Source organism: Triticum aestivum, chromosome 1A (genome assembly GCF_018294505.1).
Source record: "Triticum aestivum cultivar Chinese Spring chromosome 1A, IWGSC CS RefSeq v2.1, whole genome shotgun sequence".
In the NCBI taxonomy this organism is placed as follows: domain Eukaryota; kingdom Viridiplantae; phylum Streptophyta; class Magnoliopsida; order Poales; family Poaceae; genus Triticum; species Triticum aestivum.
Genome location: NC_057794.1, coordinates 348,728,953 through 348,740,049, shown reverse-complemented (window position 1 = coordinate 348,740,049; position 11,097 = coordinate 348,728,953). Strand labels below are relative to the sequence as shown.

General features: G+C 43.2%; 1 long non-coding RNA gene across 2 annotated transcripts; it reads right to left on the bottom strand.

The window, feature by feature from the left end:
• Window positions 1–1,444: 1,444 nt before the first annotated feature.
• Window positions 1,445–4,726, bottom strand: LOC123127354 (uncharacterized). Of its 2 annotated transcripts, XR_006462430.1 has the most exons (3): window positions 4,413–4,726; window positions 3,643–4,327; window positions 1,445–1,542 (listed from the first exon to the last, which is right to left on the bottom strand). It is a non-coding gene; the product is annotated as an uncharacterized lncRNA (long non-coding RNA). The 2 variants fall into 2 exon arrangements; XR_006462399.1 differs by lacking the exon at window positions 1,445–1,542 and having other exon boundaries at window positions 3,550–4,327.
• Window positions 4,727–11,097: the final 6,371 nt, after the last annotated feature.

Here is an 11,097-nt window from a genome sequence, read left to right as displayed (position 1 = left end):
TAAGAGAGCTTATTAAAGCCCATTAAACATCCAAAACAGATAATATAATAGCATGGAACTATAAAAAATTATAGATACATTGGAGACGTATCAATCATCCCCAATCTTTATTCCTGCTCGTCCTTGAGTAGGTAAATGATAAAAACAGAATTTTTGATGGGGAAGGCTACCTAACATAATTATCAATGTAATTTTCTTTATTGTGCCATGAATGTCCAGATCCTAAAGATTCAAGACAAAAGTTTAATATTGTCATAAAAACAATAACACTTCGAGCATAATTGGTTTGCTGCCAAAAATTGGCATTCCAAAGTTTGGCATTGTGCCAAATATTGGCAACTACTTGATTGGCTACGAGTTATTTTGCCTCTCTCACATAAAGTTGCCAATAGTTGGCAAGTCTCGGTATTGCCAATAGTAGGCAGTGCCAACATTTGGCAAGCCAAATATTGGTAGCAAACCAATTATGCTCTTCAAGCATACTAACAAAGCAATCATGTCTTCTTAAAATAACATGGCAAAAGAAAGCTATCTCTACAAAATCATATAGTCTGGCTATGCTCTATCTTCATCACACAAAATATTTAATCATGCACAACCCCGATGACAAGCCAAGCAATTGTTTCATACTTTTGATGTTCTCAAACGTTTTCAATCTTCACGCAATACATGAGCGTGAGCCATGGATATAGCACTATAGGTAGAATAGAGGGGTGGTTGTGGAGAAGATAAAATGGAGAAGATAGTCTCACATCAACTAGGCGTATCAACGGGCTATGGAGGTTCCCATCAATAGATATCAATGTGAGTGAGTAGGGATTGCCATGCAACGGATGCACTAGAGCTATAAATGTATGAAAGCTCAACAAAACAAACTAAGTGGGTGTGCATCCAACTTGCTTGCACACGAAGACCTAGGGCATTTTCAGGAAGCCCATCATTGGAATATACAAGCCAAGTTCTATAATGAAAAATTCCCACTAGTATATGAAAGTGACAAAATAAGAGACTCTCTATCATGAAGATCATGGTGCTACTTTGAAGCACAAGTGTGGAAAAGGGATAGTATCATTGTCCCTTCTCTCTTTTTCTCTCATTTTTTGGGGCCCTCTTTTTTTGGCCTTTTTATATTTTTCGTCCGAAGTCTCATCCCGACTAGTGGGGGAATGTAACACCCACGATGCGGCTATATCTCCCACATGTCGGAGCATGACTTAGAGGCATAACCGCATAGTAGGCATGTCGTAAGAGGGGTAATCTTTACACATCCCATGTACTGAATAAGAAAGGGATAAAGAGTTGGCTTACAATTGCCACTTCACGCAATACATAAATATAGCATTACATCATCCAGAATACAATGTAGGTCCGACTACGGAACCAAATAAAGAAAGAAAACCCCTAATGCTAGATCCCCGATCGCCCCAACTGAGCTCCACTACTGATCAACTGGAAACGAAACAACACAACAAACACGATCTTCATCGAGCTCCCACTTGAGCTTGGTTGCGTCATCTACAATGGTTTCATCGGCACCTGCAACTGTTTGGAAGTATCTGTGAGCCACGAGGACTCATCAATCGCACACCCACGAGATCAAGACTATTTAAGCTTATGGGTAGGAAAAGGTAGTGAGGTGGAGCTGCAGCAAGCACTAGCATATATGCTGGCTAACTTACGCAAATAAGAGCGAGGAGAGAAGCAACGCGCGGTCATGAACTAGAAAAGATCAAGAAGTGATCCTGAAACCACTTACGTTCAAGCATAACACAAGAACCGTGTTCACTTCCCGGACTCCACCGGAAAGAGACCATCATGGCTACACACGCGGTTGATGCATTTTAATTAAGTTAAGCGTCAAGTTCTCTACAACCGGATATTAACAAATTCCCATCTGCCCATAACCGTGGGCACGACTTTCGAAAGTTCAAACCCTGCAGGGGTGTCCCAACTTAGCCCATCACAAGCTCTCACGGTCAACGAAGGATATTCCTTCTCCTAGGACGACCCGATCAGACTCGGAATCCAGGTTAAAAGACATTTCGACAATGGTAAAACAAGACTAGCAAAGCCGCCCGATGTGCCGACAAATCCCGATAGTAGTTGCACATATCTCGTTCTCAGGGCACACCGGATGAGCAACACGTCGGGTTGGCATAGACCCTGATTGCCCAGGGGGCGCCGAACATCGCTCAGGTTGGACCAACACTTAGAGAAGCACTGGCCCAGGGGGGTTAAAATAAAGATGACCCTCGGGAGAGCGACTCCCAAGGGAAAAATAGGTGGTGGTGAGGCAAATGGTAAAACCAAGGTTGGGCCTTGCTGGAGGAGTTTTATTCAAAGCGAACTGTCAAGGGGTCCCCATAACACCCAACCGTGTAAGGAACGCAAAATCAAGGAACATAACACCAATATGACGAAAACTAGGGCGGCAATAATGGAACAAAACACCAGGCATAAGGCCGAGCCTTCCACCCTTTACCAAGTATATAGATGCATTAAATAATATAAGAGATATTGTGATATCCCAACAATAACCATGTTCCAACATGGAACAAACTCCAGCTTCACCTGCAACTAGCAACGCTATAAGAAGGGCTGAGTAAAATGGTAACATAGCCAAACAACGGTTTGTTAGGAAAGGTGGGTTAGAGGCTTGACATGGCAATATGGGAGGCATGATATAGCAAGTGATAGGTATCGCGGCATAGCAATAGAGCGAGCAACTAGCAAGTAAAGATAGAAGTGATTTCGAGGGTATGATCATCTTGCCTAAGATCTCGCAAGGAAGAAGAACGAGTCCATGAAGAAGACAAACAGACGTAGTCGAACGAATCCTCACAAACGCGACGTTATCGGAACTAACCCGAAGAAACATCACCGAAAAGAAGCAAACAACATAGTAAACAACCATCACATAATCATGGCATGACGCGCAAGCAAGTATGATGCATGTCCGGTTTAATGAAGCATGGCATGGCAAAGTGCAATAAACAACACTACAAATTATGTGGAGCTCAATATGCAATGAGTTGCATATTGACGGAACACCACATGGCTTATTTAGTTCTCTCCCGTTTATGTACTCAACAATATTAAATGTTGATTAGCATGGCAAGAGGTGAAGCATACATAAACTAACTATTTAGTCAAGTTTATCAGAGGCCAGAAATAACAAACAACAAGTCCGTAAACTCCTCGTGTGCATATTTTAGGTTTGGTACTGTTCTGCCCTAAACCATATTTTAGAGTTGTTAAACATGTAAAGTAATGCCACCATGTTAAACTAGGCATTTTTCTACCCCATTTACATATAAAGTTTATTTAAAATGGAACTACGGTTATTAAGTTATGAAATAAAGCATTTTAACATGGCAATATGCAAATTAATGCAAACAGCAGTTTAAGCATTTTAAACATAGATGAAAGTGACATATTATTAAACTACACAAAATTCTAAGCACTTTTCATATATAAATCATTTTAATAGGATGCATGGTTGATGAGTTATTAAATGAATGAAGTTTGAGGGTTTTTCTGTAAAACTGCACTCTCTGGAAAAATAGGAAAATCGTTCTAAGGGAAAAACACGAAACGGGCCGAATCTGCTAGCCCAATTGTGCAGGGGGCTCGGGTGCTCACCCATGGGCTTTGGCCCGTCTACAGAGGGGGTAGAGGCAGGCCGGCGGTTGCGTCGAAGGAGAGGAGAAGATGGGCCGGCTCGGTTCGGTGGGGAGGAGCGCTAGCCACGCAGCCCAGGTGACAGCGGTGTCAACGCGCAGCGACGCGCTGACGTGGATCGAGGCAGCAACATCTTCCTCCTCGAAGCAGAGCAGGGGAAGGAGAGGCGGCGGCCGGGAACGGGTCCGGGGCGGCGGATCTGACCGCGGGCGGGTCTTTGGCAGTGGCAGGAACTCGAGGCAGCGGCCATGGCGTCGTTCATGTACCTGAGAGAGAGAGAGAACATGAGAGAAAGACAGGGATGGGAAGGAGAAGGAAGAAGCAGGGGAAGAGGAGGTCAGGAGGAAGGGATCCGGTGCTGTTGTTGGGACGACGAGGAGGAGCTCGGGAAAGGAGCACGGCGCGGCAGAGGGGTCCACAGCGCGTGGGGTTGTTTCCTGGAGCTGATCCGGCGAGCTGCGGCTCGTAGTCCATGGCTGCAGCGAGCGCGAGCTCGATCCAAATGAGAGAAGGGTGAGCGGGGAGGCCGGGCATGGCAGCATGGCGTAGGGGCGTCAGCGGAACGGGGTCGCGCCGGGGAAGATCGGGGGCACCGCGGGCGGCGTTCCTGTCGAGGTACTCCTCCGGGAATAAGATGGCGGCATCGCTGTTACAAAGAAAATAGAGAGAGTCCAGTGAGGCAGAGAGAGCTTCAGCGACGGAGAGAGAAGGGGCAGGGCGGTGAGGACGACATGCTGGTTCGGGCGAGGAACGGAGTAGCTCCGGCGGTGGCTCTCTCCGGCGGGGTCGCTCGGGCCTGGTGCAGCTCGGGCGTAGAGGAGCTCCATGCGGGTGCAGGCTGGAGGTAGGCCTCGATTCAGATCGGATCGAGAGCTGCGGGGAGGAGGCGTGGGTGGCTGGGGTCGCTGGCTGCCGTTGGATCCTGATCCAACAGACCAGATCGCAGCGGCGGCTGGTGGATCTGGCCGGTGGTTGGTGCAGTGAGGAAATAAGGGTGAAGGTTGCTGGGATCCCGAGGAGAGGAGTGGCGGCGGCTTGACGGGACAAGCTGCCTAGAATCTAGGGTTAGTCTGGACAGAGGGAGACTATATATAGCAAATCAGATCAGTTTAAGGCGGTTAGGTCCCTCCGATCGTAATCGGATGTTCACGTATAAATTAGCTAGGGAGTCCAAAAGAGAAACCGATGATATTTTGTAGATGTTTGGGGATGTTCCGGACCCAACAGTGATGACTATCTGGGTCAGGTTCGGGACAGTTTCGGACACAGGCGAGGGGGTCTGACAAAAGGCCACGGAGGCAAGTGGGGGTTAAGAGGGGTTTTCGGAGCCTCCGATTGCGACCGATGGATTCGATCGACAGGGAGAATAGGTAGGCCTACGTGGGCTGGTTGTGACTATGTAGAAGGCCGAGGGCTGCGGGAGAGTAGAGAGAGACCCGGCAGCAGTTTCCGGAGACCGAAAACGTCCGACGTTTTGACCGACTATATTGTCGCTATAGTTATCCGTTGGGGCGTCAAACGGACTCCAAATGCGATGAAACTTGGCAGGCGGCCTATCTACACAATAAAAATACCGCATGCCAACTTCCAACCCAATCCGAGAACATTTTCCAGCCACTTATAAAATACTATTACGGAGGTGCCGCGGGCGCGTGCAAGTGTGTGTGAGATCAGAACAGACAACGGAAGGAACAGGGAGACCCGGACGGATGCAGTTTCCGAAAACATGCAGATGTAATGCGGATGATGACATGATGAAATGCAACACGCAAGCAAATGACATGGCAACAGCGGCGAATAACTAGAAGACACCTGGCGCGTCGATCTCGGGGCGTCACAGGGAATCATAGTCTCCATCATCCTTTCCTCACTGGGACAATGCTCTAATAATGATGATCATCACACTTTTATTTACTTACAACTCAAGAATCACAACTCGATATTTAGAACAAAATATGACTCTATACGAATGCCTCCGGCGGTGTACCGGGATGTGCAATGAATCAAGAGTAACTGATACGTCTCCAACGTATCTATAATTTTTGATTGTTCCATGCTATAATATATTCTATTTTGGATGTTTAATGGGCTTTATTATACACTTTTATATTATTTTTGGGACTAACCTATTAACCCAAAGCCCAGTGCAAATTGCTGTTTTTTGCCTATTTCAGTGTTTCACAGAAAAGGAATATCAAACGGAGTCCAAACGGAATGAAACCTTCGGAGCGTGATTTTTGGAACAAACGTGATCCATAGGACTTGGAGTGGACGTCAAGCAACCAATGAGGAGGCCACGAGGCAGGGGGCGCGCCTACCCCCTGGGCGCACCCTCCCCCCTCACGGGCCCCTTGTGGCTCAACCGACCTACTTCTTCCTCCTATATATGTTCATATACCCCGAAAACATCCAGGAGCACCATGAAACCCTATTTCCACCGCCGCAACCTTTTGTACCCAAGAGATCCCATCTTGGGGCCTTTTCCGGAGCTCCGCAGGAGGGGACATCAATCACGGAGGGCCTCTACATCAACTCCATGGCCCCTCCTATGATGTGTGAGTAGTTTACTTCAGACCTTCGGTTCCATAGCTATTAGCTAGATGGATTCTTCTCTCTCTTTGGATCTCAATACAAAGTTCTCCTCGATCTTCTTGGAGATCTATTTGATGTAACTATTTTTGGGGTGTGTTTGTCGAGATCCGATGAATTGTGGGTTTATGATCAAGTCTATCTGTGAACAATATTTGATTCTTCTCTAAATTCTTTTATGTATGATTGGTAATCTTTGCAAGTCTCTTTGAATTATCAGTTTGGTTTGGCCTACTAGATTGATCTTTCTTGCAATGGGAGAAGTGCTTAGCTTTGGGTGCAATCTTGCGGTACTCGATCCGAATGACAGAAAGGGAAACGACACGTATTGTATTGTTGCCATCGAGGATAAAAAGATGGGGTTTATATCATATTTCTTGAGTTTATCCCTCTACATCATGCCATCTTACCTAATGTGTTACTCTGTTCTTATGAACTTAATACTCTATATGCATGCTGGATAGCGGTCGATGTGTGGAGTAATAGTAGTAGATGCAGGCAGGAGTCAGTCTACTTGTCATGGACGTGATGCCTATATACAGGATCATGCCTAGATATTCTCATAAGTATTCTCTTTTCTACCAATTGTTCGACAATAATTTGTCCACCCACCGTAATACTTATGCTATCTTGAGAGAAGCCACTAGTGAAACCTATGGCCCCTGGTCTATTCTCCATTTTATTAATCTCCTGTTAACAAGTCATTTATATTACCTTTTGTTTTGCAATCTTTACTTTTAATCTTTATCATAAAAATACCAAAAATATTATCTTATCATCTCTATCAGATCTCACTCTCGTAAGTGACCGCGAAGGGATTGACAACCCCTTTATCGCATTGGTTGCGAGGTTCTTATTTTTTTGTGTAGGTACGAGAGACTTGCGTGTGGCCTCCTACTGGATTGATACCTTGGTTCTCAAAAACTGAGGGAAATACTTAAGCTACTTTGCTGCATCACCCTTTCCTCTTCATGGGAAAATCAACGCAGTGCTCAAGAGGTAGCAAGAAGGATTTCTAGCGCCGTTGTCGGGGAGTCTATGCACAAGTCAAGACATACCAAGTACCCATCACAAACTCTTATCCCTCGCATTACATTATTTTCCATTTGCCTCTCGTTTTCTTCTCCCCCACTTCACCCTTGCCGTTTTTATTCGCCCTCTTTTTCCGTTCCCCTTCTCTTCTCTAGTTCGTATCTTTTTTCTTGTTTTTCTTTGCTTGTGTGTTGGATTGCTTGCTTTTCACGGTGGCTCAAGCTAATACCAAATTTTGTGATTTTTCCAATACCAACAATAATGATTTTATTAGCACTCCGATTGCTCCTCTTACCGATGATGAATCTTGTGAAATTAATGCTGCTTTGCTGAATCTTGTCATGAAAGATCCATTTTCCGGCCTTCCTAGTGAAGATGTCGCTACCCATCTAAACAACTTTGTTGATTTGTGTGATATGCAAAAGAAGAAAGATGTGGATAATGATATTGTTAAACTGAAGCTATTCCCGTTTTCCCTTAGAGATCATGCTAAAATTTGGTTTTCATCTTTGCCTAAAAATAGCATCGATTCATGGAATAAGTGCAAAGATGCTTTTATCTCTAAGTATTTTCCTCCCGCTAAGATCATCACTCTTAGAAATGATATTATGAATTTTAAGCAACTTGATCATGAACATGTTGCACAAGCTTGGGAGAGGATGAAATTAATGATACGTAATTGCCCTACACATGGTTTGAATCTTTGGATGATTATACAATCTTTTATGCCGGATTGAATTTTGCCTCTAGAAATCTTTTAGATTCGGCCGTGGGAGGAACTTTTATGGAAATCACTTTAGGAGAAGCTACTAAACTCCTAGATAATATTATGGTTAATTATTATCAATGGCATACTGAAAGATCTACTAATAAAAAGGCGCATGATATAGAAGAAATCAATGTTTTGAGTGGAAAGATGGATGAACTTATGAAATTGTTTGCTAATAAGAGTGTTTCTTCTGATCCTAATGATATGCCTTTGTCTACTTTGATTGAGAATAATAATGAATCTATGGATGTGAATTTTGTTGGAAGGAACAATTTTGGTAATAACGCGTATAGAGGTAATTTTAATCCTAGGCCGTTTCCTAGTAATTCCTCTAATAATTATGGTAATTCCTACAACAATTCTTATGGAAATTATAATAAGATGCCCTTTGATTTTGAATCTAATATTAAAGAATATATTAGTTTGCAAAAGAGTTTCAATGCCTTGATTGAAGAAAAAATGTCTAAGATTGATGAGTTGGCTAGGAACGTGGATAGAATTTCTCTTGATGTTGATTTTTTGAAACTTAGATCTATTCCACCTAAGCATGATATCAACGAGTCTCTCAAAGCTATGAGAATTTCCATTGATTAGTGCAAAGAAAGAACTACTAGGATGCGTGCTAAAAATATTGCTTTGTGAAAGCGTGTTCTTCTAGTTTCCATGATAATAATGATGAAGATCTAAAAGTTATTGATGTGTCGCCTATTAAATCTTTGTTTTGCAATATGAATCTTGATAATGATGGTAGTGGAGATGAGTAAAATTTAGTTAGAAGGCATCCCAATGATTATGAGTAACTTGCTAAATCTCTTCTCATCCAAGGGCTTTGTGAAGATATCGGCTAGCTGTTCTTCAGTCTTCACGTGCTAGATAGAGATGTCGCCCTTTAACACATGATCACGAAGAAAATGATGATGAATCTAAAAGTGCTTTGTCTTCGAGTGCTGAACTGGGTTATGAGCAATCTTGCTGGCACTCTCATTGTCAAAGTAGAGAGGCACATTCTTCATGTTGATGCCGTAGTCCTTGAGGGTTTGCTTCATCTATAGCAATTGAGCACAACATGAACCAGCAGCAATGTACTCAGATTCAGCAGTAGAGAGTGATATGCAATTCTGCTACTTTGAGGACCAACATACTAAGGAACGTCCGAGGAAATGGCATGTGCCTGATGTTGACTTGTGGTCCACACGATCACCAGCATAGTCAGAGTCAGAATATCCAATGAGATCAAAGCCAGGCCCTTGGGATACCATAATCAAAGTGTTGGTGTGTGAGCTAGATATCGAAGAATATGCTTCACAACCTTATGGTGTGATTCCTTCAGTGTAGCTTGAAAATGGGAACACATGCAAACACTAAGCATAATACCTGGCCTAGATGCACACAGATACAATAAAGAACCAACAATGGAGTGGTATAAATTTTGATCGAAGTCAATACCATTTTCATCAGTGCATAGATGGCCATTTGTGGGCATAGGGATTTTAAGGCCTTTGCAATCTTGCATGCCGAATTTCCTCAGCACATCCTTGAGGTATTTCTCCTGAGATATGAAGATGCCGTTGCGTTGTTGACGAATTTGAAGACCTAAGAAGAATTTTAGTTCTCCTATCATAGACATTTGATATTCTTCACTCATCATATAGGCAAATTTGTTAGTGTAACGTTGGTTAGTACAGCCAAAGATAATATCATCAACATAGATTTGGCACACGAATAATTCATCATCATAGGTTTTGGTGAAAAGAGTTGGGTCAAGTGAACCGAGTTTGAAGCCTTTCTTCATGAAGAATTCCTTCAAAGTATCATACCATGCCCGAGGGGCCTGCTTGAGGCCATAGAGGGCCTTATTGAGTCTGAAGAATTTGCGAGGATGCTTTGGATCTTCAAAACCTGGGAGTTGAGCAACATATACTTCTTCCACAAGCTTACCATTGAGGAATGCACTTTTCACATGCATTTGATATAAGATGATATTATGATGGTTAGCATAAGCAAGCAATACGCGAATAGCCTCAAGTCTAGCAACAGGTGCAAAAGTTTCATCGAAATCAATTCCTTCAACCTGTGTGTAGCCTTGAGCTACAAGCCGTGCCTTATTCCTCACCACAAGGCCATTTTCATCTTGCTTGTTGCGGTAGATCCATTTGGTGTCGATGATATTGTGCTTGCAAGGGTCTGGTCGCTTGACAAGTTCCCAGACATTGTTGAGCTTGAATTGATGTAATTCCTCTTGCATCGCTTGACTCCAGTCATGCTCCAAAAATTCCTCATCAACTTTGGTGGGCTCTATGATAGAGACAAAAGCAAAGTGCCCACAAAAGTTAGACAAATGTGAAGCTTTTGAGCGTGTGAGAGGACCTGGTGCTTTGATGTCGTTGATGATTCTCTTGCTACCTCTTGAGCATGTGTTGGTTATCCCTTAAAGAGGAAAGGGTGGTGCAGCGAAGTAGCATAAGTATTTTCCTCAATTTTGAGAACCGAGGTATTAATCTAGTATGAGACAACGCACAAGTCACCTAGTACCTGCACAAACAATCAAAAACCTTGCAACCAATGCGATCAAGCGGTTGTCAATCCCTTCACGGTCACTCGCAAAAGTGAGATCTAATAGAGATAGTAAAGTAAATATTTTTGGTTTTTTTGTATAGATTGGAAAGTAAAGATTGCAAAATAGTAAACGAGATGCAATGTAAATAAAACAGATGTAATATAATAGGAAAGAGACCCGGGGGCCATAGGTTTCACTAGTGGCTTCTCTCAAGATAGCATGTATTATGGTGGGTGCACAAATTACTGCCGAGCAATTGATAGAAAAGCGCATAGTTATGAAGATATCTAAGGCAATGATCATGAATATAGGCATCATGTCTGTGTCAAGTAGATCAAAACGATTCTGCATCTACTACTATTACTCCACACATCGACCGCTATCCAGCATGCATTTAGAGTATTAAGTTCATAAGAACAGAGTAACGCATTAAGCAAGATGACATGATGTAGAGGGATAAACTCAAGCA